Consider the following 25097-nt stretch of genomic DNA (forward strand, 5'->3'; position numbering starts at 1 on the left):
TATTCTCTTATGTAAAATATTTATAATTAAAAAGGTGAACCAACCCAAGCCATATTTTTCTTATACATGATACAAGTAAATCCAAAGTATTAAGAAGATACCAAAATTATTCTTCCCAATACTAATATCATGAGAGGGTTTGATATTAAAAAGAAATAGTGTAATGTATTCCAAAGGGTTGAGTGAGTCAATACACAGAAAAAAATGTAACAACTGAGGACAGAGATGAAGGCTGACATCTGACTTTAGAGTCTGAGGATAGAATATCAAAATGTGAGTTATAGCCTTAAAATCTACAATCATTCAATGATGCCAGTTGGTATTCACGGTTCTCCTTAGCCTTGGTTCAAAACGTTGAACACAGACTTTTAATAAATGCCAATTAACACAAAGAACAGTCCAGAGGTAAATGGTAACTAGCATGGGTTTGTCCTTAGAATGTAAATTATGAAGCCACAGCTGAAGTCCTGGAGGAAACAGAAGGAATGACAGCTCTCATCTCCACCCGAAGCACTATTTTCATACATATTTTTATGTTCATGAAGTCACAGGAAGGGGAGACAGCAAGGAAAATACATCATTAAGTGCCCACCCTGTACCACACACTTTTCATGCACATGACCTTATTTCAACATAATGCTCTGAATCACCTGCATTTTATGAAGAAACCAAGGTTTAGAAAACGTTACTAACCTCCTAAGGTAGTAAGAATCCAAACCCTGGTCCGAGGGACTCCAAAGCTCAACTTCTTGACCTTACACCACACCGCTGGAGTAGAACTTCAGGATGAGAGCTCGGGAAAGGCTGGCAGAGGAGACAGATGGAATCTGCTTGGCCTCAAGCACTAAGACTATCTGAGCTAAAATCAGAGGTGACGCTTTGCTTATGATCAATGGGGACAGGCGAGAGGGAGGGAGTTACTAAGCACTGTCAGGAAGACACTCCCACCCCGGTTCATTTTTCCTTCCTTCAAATAATCCTTTCAAGTTGTATTAGATAGAACGCAGGGAGTTTAACACAAAGGAAAAAGTACATGTTCTGGAATCAGATTCCTCCTCCTCCATTCTCCCCACCACTCCTGGTTTGAATATAAAGCACCGGATAAATTCCCTTAGAGGAAAAAAAGTGAACATCTTAATCACTAAGTCGTGTCGGACTCTTTGTGACCTCGTGGACTGTAGCCTGCCAGGCTCCTCTGTCTATGGGATTTCCCAGGCAAGAATACTGAGTGGGTTGGCATTTCCTTCTCCAGGGGATCTTCCTGACCCAGGGATCAAACCTGGGTCTCCTGCATTACAGGTGAGACTCCTTATTGTCTGAGCCACCAGGGAAGCCGGAACTGCCCTAGAGGTTTCTCACAAAAATCTCTCTCACAGTCACAGCCTGCACCTGAAATCTTGTCAAAGCAATTAATATCTTGCTCCTTGGCCACTAGAGCGTACGTCAGAGAAGATGGCCCAATACACACCACTGTTCCAAGTCACACGAGCTTTGCGAAGGCTGTAGTTACCTGGAACAATCAATCCAGGAAGCCCTGTCACTGATTTCTGAGTACCAACAAAATATTCACTCAGGAATTCACTCCTTTCCCTCATCAGAGATAGCATTTTAGTTACATGTCAACCTAACATTTTTTAAAAAATATATTTTAAACAGGGACTAGCTTCCTGGAATTCTCAAATTCTAGAACTCTGAGCTAAACAAAGGTGAGGTGAGGTGAAGTCACTCAGTCGTGTCCGACTCTTTGCGACCCCATGGAATGTAGCCTACCAGGCTCCTCCGTCCATGGGATTCTCCAGGCAAGAGTACTGGAGTGGGTTGCCATTTCCTTCTCCAGGGGATCTTCCCGACCCAGGGATCGAACCCAGGTCTCCCTCATTGGAGGCAGATGCTTTAACCTCTTCCAAACCTGTTAGCAAAATCAGTCCCTCAATGCTTCTAAGTCGCTTCAGTCGTGTCCGACTCTGTGCGACCCTATAGACAGCAGCCCAACCAGGCTCCCCTGTCCCTGGGATTCTCCAGGCAAGAACACTGGCCTCAACAGGCAACAATAAATGAACACAATAAAAAAGACTACTGGTCAGGTCCAAAAATCAAGGCTTATTCACTCAATTGTGGATATTTTAACAGTGTGCTAATTCAAAGACAATAAGAGTCACAGACCACAAATAAAATGATTTTCTGGAGGGTGAGAAAATCTGTTGAGAAAAAGCCACTACAGTTCTTTATGAGAAAAAAAAAAAAAAAAAGAATTACATCATGCTACTAAAGAGCATATTGTAGCTACAATACTTCATTCTATTTTGGAGGATAAATGACTAAAGAACAAACCACTATCTAGAACTTTTTCAAGATACAAAGTTCTAGAGCCTGTGCGGGTAATTAGCCATCTTCTCTACCTACACATTTTTTACATCTGCCTGTATGTGTGATGACTATGAGTCATCAAGAATGAAACTGGACTGGGACTTTCCTGGTGGCCCAGTGGTTAAGAGTCTGAGCTCCCTGTGTAGGGGACTCAGGTTTGATCCCTAGCCAAGGAACTAGATCCTGTATTTGCAACTAAAGATCCTGCATGCTGCAACTAAAATCTGGTACAGCCCCCCTGCCCCCCAAAATGAATAAAAATCGACTATCGGAATGGTCAGTTTTATGGGCCAGCTTGGTTAAAGTCCCCAGTTATTCAAGCAAACAGGAATCCAGGTGGTGGTGTAGAGGAGCATCTATAATCAACTGATTTAAGTAAAGGAGATGATCCTCAATTAATCTGGATGGGTCTGACCCCATCAGTGGAAAGGACAGAACAGTGGTTTTCCTGGGGAAGAAGAAATTCTATCTGTAGATTATAACTTCAGTTCCTGCCAGTTTCTAGCCTGCCAATCTGACTTTTGGACTTGCCTAACCAGCTTCCAAAATCACATAAACTATAATCACATGAACTCTCGCTTGGTTAGTTGCTCCCAACTGTGCTGTAGAAAGGGGGAAGAAAAGGATGTAGTTAAGGCTTAAAATCTTCATGTACGTCTGCCCAGAAGGAACCCCTTATCTCCTGGAGCTGTAAGGTGGAGATTTCAAGCCCAGAATCTCAAGCTATAAATTGCTGAATTACAGCACAAATTGAATTCCCAGCCTTGCAGAACATCTTTATTAAAGTGAGGGCACTGATTGGCAAGGAATAGAATCCTGAAAATTGAAAGATACATCTGGGAAATCCTAATGAAGCAGAGCATTTCAGACCCCTAAATTCTACTGACTCATTCTCCAACAGAAGCCACCCTCTAGTCTGTGTGAGGTTAACCCCTGCTTTGATTGATGAACCTGTAATAGTCTCTCCTGAGGCATCTGCCTTGCAAGACACTGCTAATTCTCCTCAGGACTTATCCCTGCACCTCTCTTTGCTTCTAGATTTACAATTAGACTCATGTTCCAGTGGGCCTCAAAGGGTGAGGTACACAGTGTGACCACTAAGGAAGTGAGCTATACACCAAAAGAAATGCATGGTTTTTCCAACTTATTCCCCACAGAGAAATCTGGGGAACATGTGCATAAGAGAATAGGCATTAAGGGTGCTGGATAATCATGGAAGGAATACAAAGTTGAGTAAGAATGAATTCATTAATATAGGCTCACTAAACAGAGATTCTGGATTCAGTGTTTTAGCTCAAGGGGCTAGACAGAAAGGGGCCTAGCATTTTGTTTGGTTGGTTGAAACATGGGCCAACATTACATGAAGTCAAAAGACCAGAACTGAATGCCTTGGTATACTGTAGAATAAATGTCAAATAGCTTTATCATGTAAAACCTGCTTACCTACCCCTGGAGGCCAAAGGACATGCCTTTAGCTATGACTGTAAGAAATATGTTTGTGAGAGGAGTGCCAGCATCCTTGAAAAACTCTGAGGTCACTCTTTCCTACCGGTCAGAAACTACAGTGGGAACTGCCGTCACTGAACTGGGATCCTTAAATACAATGGGTAAAACTGGGTGGCAGGGCCGAGCGGCAGCACTGAGTCACCAAAAAGAGATGTAACTGCTCTAATGACAGAGCCAGAGCAGTAATCAGAACAGTCCTGCAGAGAGACGCTACAGTGGTGGCTGGTTGACCCTGGTGTCCCCAGAAAATCAACAGATGGGAAGCTAATAAATTCCACTTGATCTGTGTAAGGATAAAATTTCTAGGACTAACGAACAGAGGTCTGTCATGAATCATCAAAACTGTTACAACCTCTCCATCAGTTTTCAGTTCCTAGGGGTTCTTGAATCCATTGAGTGAAGGGGGGACTAACTCCCCTTAAGAACTTGCTGTACTGCCAAACAATCACATTGTTGATCTTTCTCCCAGCCTTCTTTTATGAGCACCAGCAGCAGGCAGAGACGCTGCTTGGAGATCTGGCAGGCCCTGACAGGTGACTCATAATGCAAACCCTGAGGCTTTTGGAACAAAGCCCTATCTTCCTCTGCAGGTATCTACCCTCTTTTTGAGAAACAGATTTTGGCTTGCTACTGGGCCTTTGTAGAAAATGAATGTTTAATCATGGTCCAGCAAAGTACATGAGATCAGAGCCACCCTTCAGGAACTACATGAACTGGTTTCTGTCTGATCCACCAAGCCGTAAAGCTGGGAGTGCATAGCAGCATGTCGATACCAACTGGAAGAGGTACATACGAGACTGGGCTCAAGCAGGCCCTGAAGACACGAGTAAATTACACAAAGAAGTGGTCCAAATGTCTATGGCCCCTACCCCTGCTACATCATCTGTGCTTTACTGGTCTGTATCTATTGCCTCATGGGGAGTTCCCTAACACTTGTTGACTGAGGAAGAGAAAACCTGAGCTTGGCTTACAACTGGTTCATATGATACATGGGCACCCAAAGTGACCATTTGCTGCACCACAGCTCCTTTCTCATACATTTCTGAAGAACCATGGTGAAGGGAAGTCTTCTTAGAGAACAGAACTTTGGACAGGGCTGCTAGATGTTCATACTGTTTGGAAGGAGAAATGGCCAGAGGTATAAAACTATACTGGTTCATAGGCTGTGGCCAATGGTTTGACTGAATAGTCAGCAATTTGGAAAGAAAATGATCAGAAAATCGGAAGAAGGAAATTTGGGGAAAAGGTGTATCGACAGACCCCTCTGAATAGGCAAAGATGTGTCCCATGTGAATGTTCACCAAAGGGTGACCTCAGCAGATGAGGATTTTAATAATTAAAAGCCAAGATGACCTATTATTCCGTGGATCTGTGTCTCTTTTCCCAGCCACTACTGTCACTGCCCAAAGGGTTCATGAACAGTGACCATTAGGACAGAGGGAAAAATTATACACGGGCTCAGCAACATGGAATTGGACTCACCAAGACTACCCTGGCTATAGCCACTGCTGAGTGCCTAAGCTTTCAGTAGCAAACATAACACTGAGTTCCCAACATGGCATCATTCCCTGGGATGATCAGCCAGCTATCTGGTGGCAGGTTTATTATACTGGACTTCTTCCATCATGGATGAGGAAGCATCATCATGCTTTCTTCCTACTGCAACAGACACTCTGGATATAGAGCTGCTTTCCCTGTGAGCAATCCTTCTGCCAAAACTACCACGCGTGGATGTACAGAATGGCTTATCCACCGTCATGGTATTCTACACGGCATTTTTGTTTCTGATCACACTTCACAGCGAATGAAGTCTGGCAATGCTCATTCGCTGGTATTACAATTTTATCCATCATCATGAAGCAGAAAGCATGACAGAACAGTGGAGTGGCCTTTGAAGACTCAGTTACAGTGCTAGCAAGGTGGCCGTAGGTGCCAAGGCTCCAGGAAGAGGTTATAAATACTATAAATCAGCATCCACGGTGTGATACTGTCTCCCCTAGCCAGGATCCATGGGTCCAGGGATCAAGGGGTAGAAATGAGAGGGACTCCACTCACTATTATCCCTAGTAATCTGCTAGCAAAATCTTGCTTCCCATCCCTTGTAATCTGTTGTTTTTCTGGTCGAGAGGTCTTAGTTTCAAAGAGAAGAGTTCTTTCACCTGGAGACACAGCAATGATTCCACTGAACTGAGTAAAAACTGCCACATGTCACCTTGGGCTCCTCAGGTCTCTGAATCAACAGGCAAAGAAGGGAGTTTCTATATTGGCTGGAGTGATTGATCCTGATTATTCAGGGGCAGTTGGGCTGTGCTACACAATAGAGTAAGAAAGAGTGTGTCTGTAATACAGGAGATCCCTCAGGGCATCTCTTGTTACTATCAAGTTCTGTGATTAAGGTCAAGAAAACCACAATTCAATTCACAAGCCAATGAAAAAACCATAAAACAATAACCAGTGGCTCAGACTCTTTAGGAATGAAGGTTTGGGTCACCTCTCCGGGCAAAGAACCAGAAGGGGCTGAGGTACCTGCTTGAGGGCAAAGGAAATAATGGAATATATGGATTGAGTATTGGAAGAAAGGAGTTATGCACACCAGCCATGACCATGTGACCAGTTTCAGAAATAAGGACTATTAAGTTACTCGTCTTCTTCATTTTTCTGTTATTTATGTTTGTCTGAGTGTCAGACCTTATTTTGGGGGGCTCCAAAATCACTGCAGATGGTGACTGCAGCCATGAAATTAAAAGACGCTTACTCCTTGGAAGAAAAGTTATGACCAACCTAGATAGTATATTCAAAAGCAGAGACATTACTTTGCCGACTAAGGTCCGTCTAGTCAAGGCTATGGTTTTTCCTGTGGTCATGTATGGATGTGAGAGTTGGACTGTGAAGAAGGCTGAGCGCCGAAGAATTGATGCTTTTGAACTGTGGTGTTGGAGAAGACTCTTGCGAGTCCCTTGGACTGCAAGGAGATCCAACCAGTCCATTCTGAAGGAGATCAGCCCTGGGATTTCTTTGGAGGGAATAATGCTAAAGCTGAAACTCCAGTACTTTGGCCACCTCATGCAAAGAGTTGACTCATTGGAAAAGATTCTGATGCTGGGAGGGATTGGGGGCAGGAGGAGAAGGGGACGACAGAGGATGAGATGGCTGAACGGCATCACTGACTCGATGGACGTGAGTCTGAGTGAACTCCGCGAGGTGGTGATGGACAGGGAGGCCTGGCTTGCTGCGATTCATGGGGTCGCAAAGAGTTGGATATGACTGAGCGACTGAACTGAACTGAACTGAACTGTGTGTCTCAAATATTTGTTGCTTTCTTCCCTCTCAAGTGCTTGTCTTCTAATATAAGATATATTAATAATAGGTAACTTTATATCATGGTATTTAAGGTAAGATCTATAAAAAGAGTAAACCTCCAGGGACCTTGTCCCTCTCCTGGGGAAAGGGTTAGCATACTTTCAGTTATACACAGCATAGCTTTAATCATGTTAGGCATAAGTATGACTTTGTTGCTGTTATTTACTTTGATATTAAGTATGATTTAAGGAAATGTGTCTGGATGTCAAGTTGACAAGGAGTGGACTGCAATGATCAGTTTAGGCTGTGATCCCCAGTTACTCAATCAAACACTGAATGAGGTGTTGCTGGGAGGGAATTTTGTAGATGTGATTAACATCTACAATCAATCAATTTAAGTAAAGGAGATCATTCTCAAGAATCTGATCCAATCAGATTGGATTGATCCAATCATTGGTTGGTGTTGGTTGAGTCTTGTCAGACTCTTGCGACCCCACGGACTGTACCCTGCTAGGCTCCTCTGTCCATGGGATTCTCCAGGCAAGAATACTGGAGTGGGTTGCCATTTCCTTCTCCAGGGGATCTTCCCAACCCAGGAATTGAAGCTGAGTCTCCTGCATTGCAGGCAGATTCTTACTGAGCTGTGAGGAAAGCCTGATTCAATCATTGGAGAGGTCTTAAGAACAGAACTATTTTCCCTGAAGAAGAAACACCACCACTTGTGGCATTAGCTTCTGCCCTAGAGTTTCCAGCCTGCCCTTCCTGCCTTAAGATTTCAGGCAGCCTCCACAAATATTTAAGCCAATCTCTTGCAATAAGTCATACTGGTTCTGTTTATCTGGAGGAACTCTAATATAACTATGTTCAAATTATGAAGGCATGTAAGTGAGACATATTAAAATGATTTCCACTTTAAAAATTCCATTAAAAAAGGGAACCTTTGCTATCCATTGTGATTCCCAAGATTATACCAGAAACACAGTGTTTCTATGAATATGGTAGAAATTAAGATATGTAACTAAAACCCTGTTATAAGTAACTTCCCCCAAAGACATTGAGAAACCCAGAATTTTTAGCTAGATTTCATAACAACCAAGTTTATCCTGACCTTAATTACATAAATTAACTCTTATTTGATAAATGAATGCTTAGTTTCTCTAGACAATATTCAATATCACAAAGAAAGTTATTAGAATCGTGGATTTTCTTCAATTGAAAACACTACTTGGAGAAACAGTGATGAAGCTTTGGAATTTCATAATAACCAAGTAAATACTATTTTAAAGTGAACATCACTCCAAGATTTAACTGAAAACATAAGGAACAGGAATGCTTTTATCCTGTTTTACACCTGAGGATCTTTTTCCTTTAATCACAAATACGTCAGTAGGTGTAAAATCTAGATCAAAAGCAGAAAGCTATTAAAAGCTAGGACACAGGGCAAGAATCAAAATTAAATTTTCTCCCTGATTCCTTGGAGGTAGAGGTGTCAGTTTGATGCAGAGCATTCCCAAGTAACATAAGAAGGTCTGAAATGACTCCCAGGGAAAGGGCCAGGTAACACTCCATGGCATTATAAGGAAATTATTTTCAGCAGCTTCCATGCCCTTTCCTCCTCCATTTCAAGCAAAGCTCAGCCAGAAACAACCACTTGCTTGCTAATCCTCTCATTTTATACTCTTTTCTCTGAAAACTTCCTCCTTAGGATAAATCCAAGAAGAGTAGGGAATAACAACCCTTCTATGTTGTATGCTGCACTTAAGCTCCAAGTGAGCAGTTTCAACGGCATGGAATTCATTCTGATTTGAAAGTTACTGCAAGCCTTATAAAAGAAAGAAAGAATGAAAAAAGGTAAGGTGAATTGTCAGGGAATGTTTAACAGGAGGATTCCTACGTGCTGGTTCTCATAAATTCTCTGTTCCTTATCAGTTCCTGTTCCGAGAACGAGTAGAGCTGCATGCAGCTCTCAGGACTGAGATCACGAAAAACGGTATCTGCTTGGATTCCTTTCAGGAACTCCCTTCAGTGACTCTTTTCAGCACTGGCAACCTTGTTTGTAGACTATCCATATTGTAGCTATTGATAAAATTTCATCTTGTGTAATACCTGAGTAATCATCTTACTAAAGATATACAAGCCTGCATTTCTGCTAATAAAATACCTTTGCTCCATGAGAGCTTGGGTCCCCGTGTCTTTGTTTCTTTCTTCCTTTCTCTCTCTCTCCCTCCCTCCGGTTCTCTCTTTCACTTTCTTATCGTCGACTCTGGACCATGAAGTTCTGGTCCATTAAAGGACCCCAACAGCGAATTTCATCAGAGGTGACTTCTAATTTATTAGCAATAAAGTAAGGCACAGTTGAATAATTAACACTTTGTGTTTTTCATTTTTCGAAAGGTAGTCACATAAATCTATACTAAGGACAATCAAAGGCACCATCTAAAAAAACTGGTCCCATTCCCTACTCCAGCAACCCTTCAAGCCATACAACCCTCAAAACTGAGGGTTTCACCTGTTCACTTCAGTCACTCAGTCCTGTCCAATTCTTTCATGAATTGCAACACGCCAGGCCTCCCTGTCCATCACCAACTCCCGGAGTTCACCCAAACTCATGTGCATTGAGTCAGTGATGCCATCCAGCCATCTCATCTTCTGTTGTCCCCTTTCCCTCCTGCCCCCAATCCCTCCCAGCATCAGAGTCTTTTACAATGAGTCAACCCTTTGCATGAGGTGGCCAAAGTATTGGAGTTTCAGCCTCAGCATCAGTCCTTCCAATGAACATGCAGGACTGATCTCCTTTAGGATGGACTGGTTGGATCTCCTTGCAGTCCAAGGGACTCTCAAGAGTCTTCTCCAGCACCACAGTTCAAAAGCATCAGTTCCTCAGCACTCAGCTTTCTTTATAGTCCAACTCTCACATCCATACATGACCACTGGAAAAACCATAGCCTTGACTAGACGGACCTTTCACCTGTGGCCCCACATAAAGGTCTCTGCTCTAATGTCCTGGCTGGTACCCTCCTCCCTCCAAATGGGCCCCAGCACTAGTCTAGCCAGTTTTCCCAGAGCCTCAATTTCATTCTCCAGCCCCAGCTCCAACCCTGGGGCCATACTGTGATCAGACCTCTCTGTTTATCTGCCTGGATATCTCCTGCTTCCAGACTCTGTGTCACCAACAGCCCGCCCACCTGCTGGGACACCATCTGCCGCATCTTGCTGGTCAACTTGGACTCTGGCCCCCTGCCTGTCAGGACAGCCTCCTCTTGTTCTCATCATTCTCTCCAGAAGATAAAGCCAGCTAGCATGGCTGGACTTTCTCCCATGGGCTAGAACGAATTCCCATTTCAGTGCCTCTTTCACCATTGAGGCATGTCCTGTCTTTAAAAAACAAGCTCATCTGTCCTTCTACCACCACTCTTATTCTGACATTACACTGCTCTAAGAACTACAAAATATTTCAATTTTAACAAGTTTCAAGCTTAATTAAAAGAGACTGAGAACTGCTTAACAGAGCTACAGGCGTGTGATAAGCTTAGAAAGATAGAAGTCAGGTACAAACCTGTGCCAAGAAAACCTGGTAAACAGTGGAATTTTTTCACTGACACTATAGAGGTGAAAAGGAATAGTCCAATTCAGTTTTTCAAACAGAGCGCCATCCAATAGCACATTGAAAAAAAATGGAAATTAAAAAATGAAATAAATTAACCTTTCAGAAGGTAAACAAAATATCTACATAATACCAACACAAGTTCCAAACCCAGTTATAGAGATCGCCTCAGTCAATACAGTTATGAAATACATAGGTGTTTTGGCTATATTTAAAAAATTACTTTTGCACATGCCCCTTAATTTGAAACAAACAGAAAAATCACTGCTGTTAGACTGTATAGCCACCGATTTGCTTAGAAACAATATTTTCACCAGCATCAGCTTAATGAGGTATACTGAAATCAAAGGCAAGAAACAGAAACGTTAATATAATCTTCAAAACACTCTTGTAGAGATCAAACCCAATGAAGTCCAATCACAATAAAGTTTTATTAAACAATCAGTCATACAGACACTGTTTTAAAGTGAAAGTTGCTCAGTTGTGTCCAACTCTTTGCGACCTCATGAACTATATAGTCCATGGAATGCTCCAGGCCAGAATACTGGAGTGGGTAAACTTTCCCTTCTCCAGCAGATCTTCCCAACCCATGATTTGAACCCAGGTCTCCCACATTGCAGGCAGTTTCTTTACCAACTGAGCCACAAGGGAAGCCCAAGAATACTGGAGAGGGTAGCCTACTATTTTAAGTGCTCTATAAATATCCATTGATTTAATCTTCTTAATCACTATAAAAGAGGAACTACTGTCAGTTCCATTTTACAGATGAGAACCTAACCTTGACACAGGTTAAGAAATTTAGCAGGTAACAAACGGCACAAGTGGGATTAAAATCTGCTAGCCAGTGATTTAATCCACTGCACTGTTCTGTTATCTCCAAATGACTTGCTAAGACTCATGCAGCTGGATGGTGGCAAAGTCAGGTCCAGAATGGAGATTTGTCTTCCAATGTTCTCTTTCCACCAATGTTTCCATGTCATTCAAATATTCCACTAGTGTCAGAAAGACTTTGAAATCTCATGTTTATCTGCCTGGATAATAATAATAAATTGTCACAAGCAAAACAGCTAAAGAAAAATTTTAAAGTACTGCTGATATTACAACTTGATGTGATGTGATTAAGCTATGATATAATTTAAATGGGCTTCCCTGGTGGCTCAGATGGTAAAGAATCCACCTGTAATGAGGCAGACCTGGGTTCGATCCTTGGGTTGGGAAGATTCCCTGGAGGAGGGCATGGCAACCCACTCCAGTATTCTTGCTGAGAGAATCCCCATGGGGATGCTACAGTCCATGGGGTCGCAAAGAGTTGGACACAACTGATCACCTGAGCACAGCACAGCACATTAAATACCTAAAACAGACTGTATGGATTAACATCATTTTCAGTGAAGGGGCTTGTTTTAAGTGCCCCCCTAGCAATCAGCTCACAAAGTTGAGCCATGTTCTGTATGACATCCAAATAGCATCTAAACGGCAACCAAACAGGGCTTCCCTGATGGCTCAGATGGCAAAGAATCTACCCACAGTGCAGAAGACCCGGGATTGAACCCTGGGTCAGGAAGATCCCCTGGAGAAGGGAATGGCTACTCACTCCAGTATTCTTGCCTGGAGAATTCCATGGACAGAGGAGCCTGACGAACTACAGTCCATGGGGCTGCAGAGTTGAATACAAGGAGATCATCCTGCCCAGATGCAACAGAAACCATCCAAGCGAAGAGTGAGATTCCAAGAAATAGATGACAGCTTAGATCCAGATGAAGTTGGAGGTGGTCCCTGTATTTTACTGGTCTTGCTGTGCGTAGTGACGGTTTTGCTTAGTGTGGGAGGAACTGCGTTATACTGCACTTCTGGTGACGTGGAGTCACCCGTTTGTACAGACTTTGCAGACAGCATGGCCTTCTATTACACTAAGTTACTACAGGGAATAGCAGAACTTAAGTAGGAGAACTTAATAGCTGGATCTACCTCTCCTAGCAAGCACTCAAGAGGGACAGGCATGCTGGTAGTGGGCATCACAGAGTGAAACTTTCTAAGCAGCTTTCATCTCAGGAGTTCTGCAACATGTGCCGCCCTCACCCCCCACCCCCACCCCACTGCCTCCCCACAGAGGAACAACAAACATCAGAAACAGCAACTGTAAATGGCAATCCAGAAGAGCTCTCAGAATAATCACATAATGAGCGATATTGATCTGAGCACTGTGGATGGAGGGAATGGCCTTTGGATAGCATGTCCACCTCCTCCTCACTGCTTCCTAGCGTAATGAGCTACACTGAGCAGAATTAGACAGGGCAGTGCTGGAGCCAAACCGTTTTGGGCTACCTTCAAGCTAATGGTTGACTTCCCTGGTGGCTCAGATGGTAAAGCATCTGCCTACAATGCAGGAGACCTGGGTTCAATCCCTGGGTCGGGAAGATCTCCTGGAGAAGGAAATGGCAACCCACTCCAGTACCCTTGCCTGGAAAATCTGATGGACGGAGAAGCCTGGTAGGCTACAGTCCATGGGGTCGCAAAGAGTGGGACACGACTGAGCAACTTCACTTCACTTCATGCAACCAATACTTTCACTTTCACCAACCAAACTAAACCAAAGAGGATCCTTCACAGATAGTTTAGGTGACGTGGATATAACCTTGAGGAACATTGTCCGTTTAGTTACTCTGAAGTGGCCATGCTCACATATGGAACAGCTGTACACTGATAATTTTATTAATAACTACAGCTAAAATAAATGGGGAGACAGTGGAAACAGTGTCAGATTTCATTTTGGGGGGCTCCAAAATCACTGCAGATGGTGATTGCAGCCATGAAATCAAAAGACACCTACTCCTTGGAAGGAAAGTTATGACCAACCTAGATAGCATATTCAAAAGCAGAGACATTATTTGCCAGCAAAGGTCCATCTAGTCAAGGCTATGGTTTTTCCTGTGGTCATGTATGGATGTGAGAGTTGGACTGTGAAGAAGGCTGAGCGCCAAAGAATTGATGCTTTTGAACTGTGGTGTTGGCGAAGACTCTTGTGAGTCCCTTGGACTTCAAGGAGATCCAACCAGTCCATTCTACAGGAGATCAGTCCTGGGTGTTCTTTGGAAGAACTGATGCTAAAGCTGAAACCCCAATACTTTGGCCACCTCATGTGAAGAGTTGACTCATTGGAAAAGACTCTGATGCTGGGAGGGATTCGGGGCAGGAGGAGAAATGGACGACAGAGGATGAGATGGCTGGATGGCATCACAGACTCGATGGACGTGAATTTGAGTGAACTCCGGGAATTGGTGGACAGGGAGGCTTGGCGTGCTGCGATTCATGGGGTCACAAAGAGTCAGACACAACTGAGCGACTGAACAGACTGAACTGACAGCTAAAATATTCATGACATCTTCCAGTGATTTAAAGATACAATACCTGAGACAAATACTAAAAATCAGTTCATGTGCAGCTTTTGGACATGACATCATCTTTCAAGAATTATATCCTTGACCTTTTAGGGCTGTGTTTTACAATAAGGATAAGCACTAGCACTATACTTCCCTGCCAGTGAATTTTTCTTTTTTATGACTACAATCTCTGTGCTATTTACAAAGTATGATTATATGCTAATATTAAATTAATCAAGTGTTTTGTGTTCTCAAGCATTTGTAAGTTAGGATTTTACAGAGTGAACTTATTTGTAAAATAATCAAATTAACTTAATTTTATTAAGAACATAATTAGATGAAATTTGACACTCTATACATGATAAATTTTCACTTTCAGTGTATCATTTAACTTCTATGAAATGCTTTAGCAATTAGATATTATTGCTAGCAGGCAGTCAAGAAGACTGGTTTTATGTATCTTATAAATGTATAAAATACCTTGTGAAAACAAAAACAGATTTGAAATTAGTAAATTTCAAATATTTTAAACTTTAAAATATTTACAAGCCTTTCAATCTTAGGAGTAATATTAGTTTAAATGTTTAAAGTAAAAATGAAATGATGAATTATTTATCCCAACTCTATGAAGGACAAATGCTATAACTGCAAGACAACCTTCATATGAAGAATACCTGAGACTGGGCCTTAATTTCTGTTAAGGAAATTACAGACTTGAGTTGGAGCTAAAATCCCCTATTACTGAGTCAGTTTTTTGTCTCTTGTACAATCTTGGCACACCCAAACCTTGCTGAAACAGACATGTCATATTCATTAACCAGCCAGCTGTTAACAAGACAAGTATAGGGCAAAGGTAAGCAGACAACTAAATGGAACAGATGACTTCTGGTCACCAGTGAAAACTGATTTACCTGGCCACATTCCACTACCTAATGGGATAAATGGGTATTTTATCCAGTGGAAAGAAGCGATAACTATGTTTGCCTGGGCAGGGAGAGAACAATCATAAGGGAAAAAAAGATGGATTAAAGCCAGACTATAACCACCCATTCTGAAGGCAAGATACCAGCAATTTCCTGATGAGCTAACTCTAAGAACTCATTATCTTACTTCTCTGCATTTTTATTAAAGATCCAGTCCATGATGAAAAGAACAATGGACTGGGAACTATTCCACGTTTTTCTTATCCCATGAAAGCGTTTGATTTTGAGATTTGGGCTGGTATTTCGAGGACTAATCACTTAGCACTTGTGTCACCCAGAAAGTCATTTCTCCTACCAAAGGCTTGATTCCTTTGTATGTAGGCTAAACCTCCACTGTGGTTTGTCTGGGAACGTCCTAGTTTATTTACGTTGTCCTGACTTCCCATCTGGGTTAGCTTCTGTCATTTTCAAAAAGTCCCTATATATATATAAAGACAATATGCTGCTGTTGCTGCTGCTGCTAAGTCGCTTCAGTCGTGTCCGACTCTGTGTGACCCCATGGACGGCAGCCCAACAGGTTCCCCCATCCCTGGGGATTCTCCAGGCAAGAACACTGGAGTGGGTTGCCATTTCCTTCTCCAATGCATGAAAGTGAAAAGTGAAAATGAAGTTGCTCAGTGGTGTCCGACTCCCAGCGACCCCATGGACTGCAGCCTACCAGGCTCCGCCGTCCATGGAAAGACAATATATAAAGACATAAATTACAATGATGTTTTCTCTTAAATCTTCCAGCAATAACATCCTATCATCTATGGGCCAAATTTAGGAGTAAGGAAGGCCACTAAGTGTTAATATTAAATGTCTTATCAAAAAACACACTGCTATATTTAAAATGGGTAACCAACAAGGACCTACTGTATAGCACATGGAACTCTACAATGTTATGTGGCAGCCTGGATGGGAGGGGAGTTTGGGAGAGAATGGATACATGCATACCTACTGCTGAGTCTCTTCACTGTTCACTTGAAACTATCACAACATCCCTTGTTAATCGGCTATACCCCAATCCAAAATAAAATGTTTAATAAAAATAAATAAATAAAATGGCAGAGTACAAGCATTAAAAAAACACAAATTTCACCCAAGGGAACAGAACTAGAATTATATATAACTACGCAGATCTCAATAACTCAGTGTTATGAAAAGTACTGTGACATTATTTCTGTAAATTTAAAAAAACACAAGCCAGGACTAAATACTGGAATGGCTGTATAAACTTGTGGGTAACAATATAAAATGGATTGGAACAATATGCATTAATTCATAGATACTTCTGAAAAAGAGACAACTAATTGTACCATTTTATTTCTTTAAAAAGGAAGACTTCAAGCAAATGTGTCAATTCTGAGAGGTGGGAGTTGATTTTATGCTTTGTTCTTCTCAGCATTGTTTAAAGGTCTCAATATGTAAGTTATGCTAATAAAACACAGAACATGAACTACCAAAACAGAGTCTAAGGGTTAAGCGCAAAATTGGTGGGCCTCACTCCTTAGAGCCCTTCATTGTACTGTCTTCAAGGGAGCCCTTCCCACATCAAGTGTTCTTAACCATAGACCCAAGAATATTTTGTCTTCAGTGATGAGTCAATCCCAACACTCCATCCCCAGCCCCTCACCATTTCATGCATGAATCCCTTGTGCCACTCTCCTTCCTAGTGGTACCAAGCTTCTGGAACCATCTCAGGTACCAGAGGTAGCCCATTATAAAATTTCAGGCAGCCTTTCCTTTAATTCAATATATCTTTCTTTGATTCCCATCCACTGAGCCTAGTTTTGCCTCCTCAATCACGCAAATGATTGGCCTCATATAACTGAAGAAAGTTAGCACGTCATATCTGAGGACCTTCCTAGAGCACTAAACATCAGCCACTCCTGATATGATGACCTTTGGGTCTCCTCACAGTCCTCTGGTCAGTTTTTCTCTGGATCTGTAGATCTCTAGATCCTGCAGTTCAAAAACCCTGGAGAACTGCAAAGTATCCTTAGCTCTGCATCCTCAGTGCTCACAAATGGCACAGAGCAAATGGGGCACGTGCTCAATAAACACTGAATGAAAGAAGGAGAAAACAAGTTCTGCAAACAACTAAGCAGTAATCGGCAATTATTTTGATCACTAACAATTAGCGCTAAAGTGTCAAAGACCACACCTTTCTTTGTATATATTCCCCTTTCTTTCCTTTTCAAGGGTATCTGTTTGTTTGTTGGTGGTCTTATTTGTCTCGCTGCCCAGTTTTCCCTTCAAAAGTCATTGCTCTCTGTTTTTTTAAGTCTTCAAAATTGACAGTCTGGCTAACATGAAAATTCTTAAGATTTATCTCTTTATCTTTCGGGTGTGCTTGTCTGATAGTGTTCCTCTTATTTTAACACAAAATGGCTAAGCTTCTCTTTTGCTTTTATTATTTATAACAAGAAAACACTTGCTACATTTCTTTTGGCTACTCCAAACTTTTTTTCTGAGGATGGTCCATAATAAAGAAACTAAGTACAGGGATGTCCCTGGTGGTCTAGTGGTTAGGACTCTGCAGGGCGGCACAGATTTGATCCCTGGTCAGGGAACTAAGATCCCACAAGCCATGTGGTATGCACAAAAGAAAAAACAAAGATAAACTAAGTGTACATCTGTGAACAAATAAAGATGTATGTTTAAATCAGTATTTTGTTTGGTGGGGTTATTAGAGCTTATTTTTAGATTCAGGCATTTCCAGGTATGTCTCATAAGCCAGCAGGATGGATCTGCCAAGGATATAACTTCCTAAGTACCTTAAAGTCCTTATAGGAAGGACGCTGATGATGGCTGTTAGCCAACCCCCAATACCTCTAAGCTTCCTGAGAAAAAGTCACCTATTAACAATCCCACCCCTTGTGTCAGAGAGGGAAGAACCTCTTTAGAGTTGGTAGACAAAGAGAGCTGAAAAAACAAACTTGATCCAGGAATAACAGCTGCATTAGGATAGAAGAGAAGGGTAACGGAATGCAGAACAGTGGGCAATTTGAACCTAGAAATGGAAAAGAACACCACGTATGGGGAGACATCGGGCGGGGAGGGTCTTTCAGGTCCTCACCTGAAAGAGAGGCATGGAACAGGAGTCACCACCAGCAGAAAGGCATGGAACAGGAGGAATGACCTCAGGAGCAAACAGCAGTGACCAGGGACACCCAGAGGGATTGAATGTGAACAGAAAGATGAGGAAGCTGATGTACCTGCCGTTTAAGCTTCTCACAAGATATTTGGGAATTCTCTGTGTGCACACTCAGTCATGTCTGACTCTTCGCAGCTGCGTGGACTGTAGCCCACCAGGCTCCTCTGTCCATGGAATTTTCCAGACAAGGATACTTACAGTGTTGGTTGCTCAGTCGTGTCTGACTCTTTGCAACCCCATGAACTGTAGCTCCTCTGGCCATAGAATTCTCTAGGCAAGAATATTGGAGTGGGTTGCCATTTCCTACTCCAGGGGATCTTCACTACCTAGGGATCAAACCTTGTTCTCCTGCATTTCAGGAAGATTCTTTACCATCTGAACCACCAGGGAAGGCCAAGAATACTTAAGTGGGTTGCCATTTCCTACTCCAGGGGATCCTCCCAACCCAGGATCTTCCTACGTCTCCTGTGTCTCCTGCTTTGCAGATAGATTCTTTACCACTGAGCTACCGGAGTAGCCTATTTGGGGATTGCAGTCTAGAAATTTTTCTAATAGGGCCCAGCACAGAAAATGACTGTTTTGTTTATGTTAATGTGAATTGACTGTCACAGTCCAGGCTGATATCACCTGGGATATTTAAAATAAATCAAAGCTTTCTTTTTCTTTTTTTCCTTGTTCGTTGATCATAACACATTTTGTTTTCCCACTTGTCCTAAAGCCCCAGCAGAGAAGGAACAAAGCTACTTTAGAGGGAGATAAAGAAACAACTTTTCTTGCACCATTCTCTACAATAAAACAAGAAATCCTTCTCTCGATTTTATCCTTGTGTCCCTCTCTGCAATTATCCACCGCACAATTCAAGACAGAAAACTAGAATTATTTCACTTTTATTAGAGATAAAGTGTTTTAACACATTGTAAAACTCCAGACATTACTCAATGATTCACTTCTATTGAAATGAAATCCCCTGGCATATGTATGAATTATAAAACTGTCTAGCTGAAATTCCTTATTCTCTTGTAGGCTACAATTCTAATTCAGCTGACCTTTTTAGGTGGAACAGTCCTAACTTCCATGTCATCATTTGATCTTCTCTAGAATTTCATCTTTGGAATTTGCTCCATGCCTACAGCACAGTAACAAATGAGCACTATTCCAGGATGGGCTTTGCTTTATGAAGCCTCAAGACAGTAGTGCACTTGGGATGTTAGTCAGCACTTGCTGATTTATTCATTCCATCCTGAAAAGAATTTTCAGATCCAGTGCTAGGCATGCTGTTTGAGTCCCCTTTCTGTTTGTATGTAAAAAGTTTTACTATGTCCCACAGTCAAGTCTATCAATCTCCAATTATGATTTTGGCCTTTGATGTCACATTAGACCAGATTATGTTTGCCGATTTTTCAGTTATATCTCATTATGTTTCTTTTTCAGTTAAACTAATATTTATTTGCATTTCATATAAATAAAAGATTCAAAGTTACAATTTCTCCTAACAATAATTCACTATTAGGATTCTGTTCTTGTAATAATCAATACTTTCTCTACCAACATGAAATGCAGTCTTCATTGTATGTTACCCTTGTATGCTTAAATCTGTTAGGAGAATTTTCAAGATGACTTAGCTTCTCTTAAGTCTTTATTTTAGTAAAAAATAACATACTGAAATACTGTCTTAGTAACAGTAATTTTATATGTTTTAATATTTGGAATTAGAAGTTCTTTTTCATTATTATTCTGTTTCAAAATTTGCTTTTCCCAGTCTATTCATTCTTCCAGATGAATTTTAATAATTATTTCACCAACTTTGCCCCAAAAGTCTTTTTATGGTCCTATATGGAATAGCATTAATTTTATAAATTAATTTGGGGAAACTAACATCATTACAATATTTATTATTCTCATCCAGGAATATAATATCAATTTCCTTTCTGTTAATCTTATTTTGCATCTCAATCAAATGCTATCTTCTTCATTTAAGTCTTATATTTCAGTGAATTTTTGTTATATTCTTTTTTGTATCACTTTTATTATTTTTCAAATTTTTTGTTTTAATGCTCCTCACTAAATGAATCAGAAAAATGTTTCATCTCTTTTTTAGAGTTCATAGAATAAGGGATAATGTGTTCCTTAAAAATGTATATTTTCAACCATCAACTATAAATACCTGATGGAAACGAGATACTTTTTAGCTCATGCCAAATCTCCCTATCCAAGGTGGTCAAGGACACAGGCATAAGCATCAGACAAAAATCAGGATCAAATCCTAACTTCACCACCCACTAGCCAAATGTGTGTGCTTGGCAAAGTGCACTTTTTCACAAGGAATGACTATGCCTTCCTTACTTCCCCACAGTCATTGTGAGGATTACATGCTGCTGCTGCTGCTGCTGCTAAGTCGCATTGGTTGCGTCCGACTCTGTGCGACCCCAGAGACGGCAGCCCACCAGGCTCCCCCGTCCCTGGGATTCTCCAGGCAAGAACACTGGAGTGGGTTGCCATTTCCTTCTCCAATGTATGAAAGTGAAAAGTGAAAGTGAAGTCACTCAGTCATGTCCAACTCTTAGCGATCCCATGGACTGCAGCCCACCAGGCTCCTCAGTCCATGGGATTTTCCAGGCAAGAGTACTGGAATGGGGTGCCATTGCCTTCTCTGAGGATTACATGAGATTATGTTTATAAGCCTCTACCCACTCCATCCACAATGAAGACTCAATCATTATACGTTAGTTTCAATTTTCCTTAAATACAAAATTAATGTTTACAAATGTACTTGCTATTTTATCTTAGTATGGAGATTCCAGTCATTTATGTAGAAATATAAATGCTTTCTGATAAAAATTTTTGTCATATTAGTTCTACCTTTTATTAAAGGTAGGTTTCAATTTCCACTGACACAAACTTGAAAAGTTGACATAAAAGTACTAAAAATGCTCAGATGACGCAAGAAAATGAATCCACTGCCACTGTTTAAATGAAATCACAGCAGGTTAATAGGAAAGCCGCATTGCTTTTTAGAAACCCAGGCAATGAGCCCAAAGCAAATGTAATGTCTTCCATTTTCCTGTTCCCTTGGAGCTCTGTTCTCATGGAATCCAAGAGTGGGAGGAGGCTTCCTGCAGTCTGAGACTTACTCCATGGTCTCTGGCCTGCCATCTTAACTGTAGCAGGGGAGCAAATTTCTAACTCCCAGTGGGAAAACACAGGGCTGAGATGAGAGAGGCCATCAGGAGCACACAGAAAACTGTTTCTCAAAAAGCATTTGAGACTTATGTCTACCAGTTAATATCATCAAAACTATTTCCTTCTATGTACTGATTATGAAGCTATTGCTATGGTCTCTGGGGAGATCACTATACGAAGAGTGGTAAATTTATAGGCTTCCCAGGTGGCGCAGTGGTAAAGAATCTGCCTGCCAATGCAGGAGATGCAAGAGATGGGGGTTTGATCTCTGGGTCCTGGGTTGGGAAGGCCTTCTGGAGTAGAAAATGGCAACCCACTTCACTCTTCTTGCCTGGAAAATTCCATGGAAAGAGGAGCCTGGAGGGTTACAGTCCATGGGGTTGCAAAGAGTTGGATATGACTGAGCACACACAAGTTTATAGGTAATATACATTTTTCTTCTGTTCTAAAGGATACAAATTTAAAACTTTATTTTGGTAGGCTAGCTGCCTCTGTTAGGTACAATTTAAATAAACACAGCTAAGAATGTAAATATCACACCAAGCTTAGTCTGTGTACTAATTGCTGGTCCCTGGCAGACACTGGATGGAAAAGTGTAGCTTAAGTTCTCTGCATGCATGCTATTAATTTGACATTAACAATAGATTCTATCAAGCTTCCACTTAATCATATTGATTTGTTTTCTAAAATAAAGACCTCCCACTTTACTTTTTCTTTGCTTTCCTCTGGATCTATAGCAACAAAGACATTTTCAGGGACACCCTCAATAGCAGGATTGATGGATCAAAAGCATACCCACCTCTATCTTTTCTGCCCCCTGTGTGGCCTCAATAACTTGATGGTTTCCAGCTCCCCCCAGATTTCTCTTGATTGAGTGCCTTTTCAGTATACCATGACCCTTGAAGGAAACAAAGGGGAAAAAAAGATGTATTAAGATAAACATCCTTTGTTCCTTGTCTGTTTTGGAAAAGAACAAATGGTTTCTTGGGCAATAACATCTAATTTAATGACAAAATGACAAACAATTTTAAAAATAATGTTTATAGCTATTTTTTCATTCCTCATCCTGATTTCTTTTATTCGTTTCTGACTTACAATAAGAGCAGGATAAATTTCCTTGAGTAAGCAGCTCAGCACTCTCTTATTATTTTGTTCCCTATTTTTGATTTTTTTTTGGTCATTATTATTTTGTCACCTATTCAAACCCCCCAATTGTATTTAGATCAACTTTTTTGTGTGTTTTGCCCCAAGACCATGTAGTGTGAATAGTCGGAGACATACCTACTAAATAGTAAAATCAACAATAGAGCAAAATACATTGCTTTCTTCAGCTTTTCAACTTTCCACTGAAATGAGTTTCACTAGCTGAGTGACAGCCTTTCTCAGATGTGTGACTTTAAAAGCCATACATCCCTGCAGTTCATCTTCGAATTTCAATGCCAAGGAGCAAGGACATTGTTTTCCTCAATTACGTAACACAGTGATTGGAATTCTGGAAGAGAAAACCCACCCAATAAAACCTGGCCCACACATAATGCCTCAGCATCAAAGGGTAACTCGAAATTTTGCTATGAATAGGCATCTGATACACCTGCATGGTTTCCTTGTTCCTATCCTTTTAGGTATTTCTATATCAAAAGTCCCCACTTAAAAACTAAGAATGTAGAAAACAACTGAGTTATTTTCATTTCCATGAACACTTCTGACAGAGGTGGCTACTGCCAATCGCTGGGTAAACCAGGCTCCCTTTCACTCAGGCAGTCTACATATTTGAGCAGACACATGCCAAGTGCTTAGCTGTCCAGATGACAGAGCTATGTTTCATGTTATGGAGATCATCTGTTCCTTCTTCTATAAAGCATGGAGCCAGAAACATCAATATTCCTATGCTTGTATGTGCTAACTTTACTAGGGTCATTCAGAGTAGGAGAGTCCAGTATTGTTTGCTGTTTTCTTCTTTCCTCATAGCCACCAAATTCTGTCTACCCCAGGTTCATAACTGTCCTCGAACTCACTCTTCAATTCCATTCCCACAGGCAGCATCTAATTCTACTCTCCTCACCCACACCTGCCTCCACTTCAACGATTCTTATACATTACATCACTCACTAGTCTTCCCAGTTTGAGACATGCTCCTTCCAGTCCATATTCCACAGACTACTCACATTGGGACAGTAACTGAATTTGTAATTTGTGTAAAACCTAGGAATTCTATGTGGTAGTAATATTTTACCATGATGCTCAAATAAAGTCTTTTTCTCCAAATACCAACAGCATCATGATAGCCATCTTTCAAGTTCATTTGCAAATAATTTCATTACTTTTCTCTTTCCTTTGCTTCCCACATTTCCTCACAGCTTACAAGTAAGTCAGCAAAAGAAAATCCTCAGGGCTTGTAACATTGAGGCAGAAATGCTCAAGTCAGTTCTAGCTCCAGCTTACCCCTGTATCAGATGCTGACTTTGAAGACTCATCTTTTTTCACAGGTAAATGACAGAGCCTTGTTTACCGAATGGGGATGAAAATATTCACCCTGCTTATCTCTCAGGCTATTCTGGGAATCAAGAAACATCACAGACAATAAAACACAAATACACAATGTTATTTTACTATCCTCCCTGAAGTCCTGCATAAGTAAAAAATGTGCCTCTTGTGTTTAACACCAGATTTGGTTTGGGATCTTAAAAAGGTAACTGTGATGACACTCCCAAATCTTACAGCTTTCTTTTGGGACTATGATGTACTGAAGAGTTTTGTTTTGGCTTCCAAAGGAAAAACAAAACACCAAAGGAATCATACTCTAATATATTTGCCTTTCGAAGACATACTGAAATTGAAAAGGGAAAGAAAAGGAACTCAAAACTATGAGAAATCTTAATTGGCTGAAACTGCCATTTAATAAACCCAACTGTCATTTGTGCCACAAATGTTAATACAATCTCTAAAATCCAGCTAAATCCTCCAGATATTACTGAACACTTTGCAACAACAAATACCATCCCACTCTCCATCACTGCATTGTAGGTTTTTACTTGGAGAATGGAGAATGTGTATAATAGGATGTTTGTTCTGCTTCTAAAGAGGAAATAAAAATATCAACCCAAATATCACTTCATGTATAAGCAGTACTGTGGCCTCCGTTTAGGGAGGTTTTACTTCAGACTTTAAAAAAAAAAAAAAAAAAGGAACTCATATTTGAACTCATGCATCTAAACAAACCAACGAAAGTGTACATATTAAATGCAGAGAGAAAAGAACAGAATGATAGGAATAAAGTCCACAGCTGTGTTTTCTTAAACACCAATGAGACTAATGTTAATCAGAGTTCACAAAGTTTAAATTTTTCTTTAAACTGCACAGGTATAATCAAGTAAAGAAACACAACCTTGAAACTAAAGGCCTATATATAGAAAACTATAAAACACTGGAGAAAGAAATCAAAGAGGACACTAGTAGATGGAGAAATAAACCATGTTCATGGATCAGAAGAATCAATATAGTGAAAATGAGTATACTACCCAAAGCAATCTATAGATTCAATGCAATCCCTATCAAGCTACCAACAGTATTTTTCCCAGAGGTAGAACAAATAATTTCACAATTTGTATGGAAATACAAAAAACCTCGAATAGCCAAAG

General features: G+C 40.9%; 1 protein-coding gene across 25 annotated transcripts in view; it reads right to left on the bottom strand.

Moving 5' to 3' along the window:
- Positions 1-25097, bottom strand: part of PKIB (cAMP-dependent protein kinase inhibitor beta) — a 121084-nt gene that overhangs the window by 67747 nt on the left and 28240 nt on the right. For 15 of the 25 annotated variants that reach the window (XM_004011153.5, XM_042253242.1, XM_060419207.1 and 12 more), the window contains exon 2: positions 22259-22357. The exons of 5 other annotated variants lie outside the window; for them this stretch is intronic. The gene's annotated coding sequence lies outside the window, so the exon portion shown is untranslated. Of the gene's footprint in view, positions 1-693; positions 805-22258; positions 22358-25097 lie in introns of all 25 variants that reach the window. 5 more of the 25 variants (XM_042253255.1, XM_042253248.1, XM_060419206.1 and 2 more) reach the window with 1 other exon arrangement.

This window comes from Ovis aries, chromosome 8 (assembly GCF_016772045.2).
Source record: "Ovis aries strain OAR_USU_Benz2616 breed Rambouillet chromosome 8, ARS-UI_Ramb_v3.0, whole genome shotgun sequence".
In the NCBI taxonomy this organism is placed as follows: domain Eukaryota; kingdom Metazoa; phylum Chordata; class Mammalia; order Artiodactyla; family Bovidae; genus Ovis; species Ovis aries.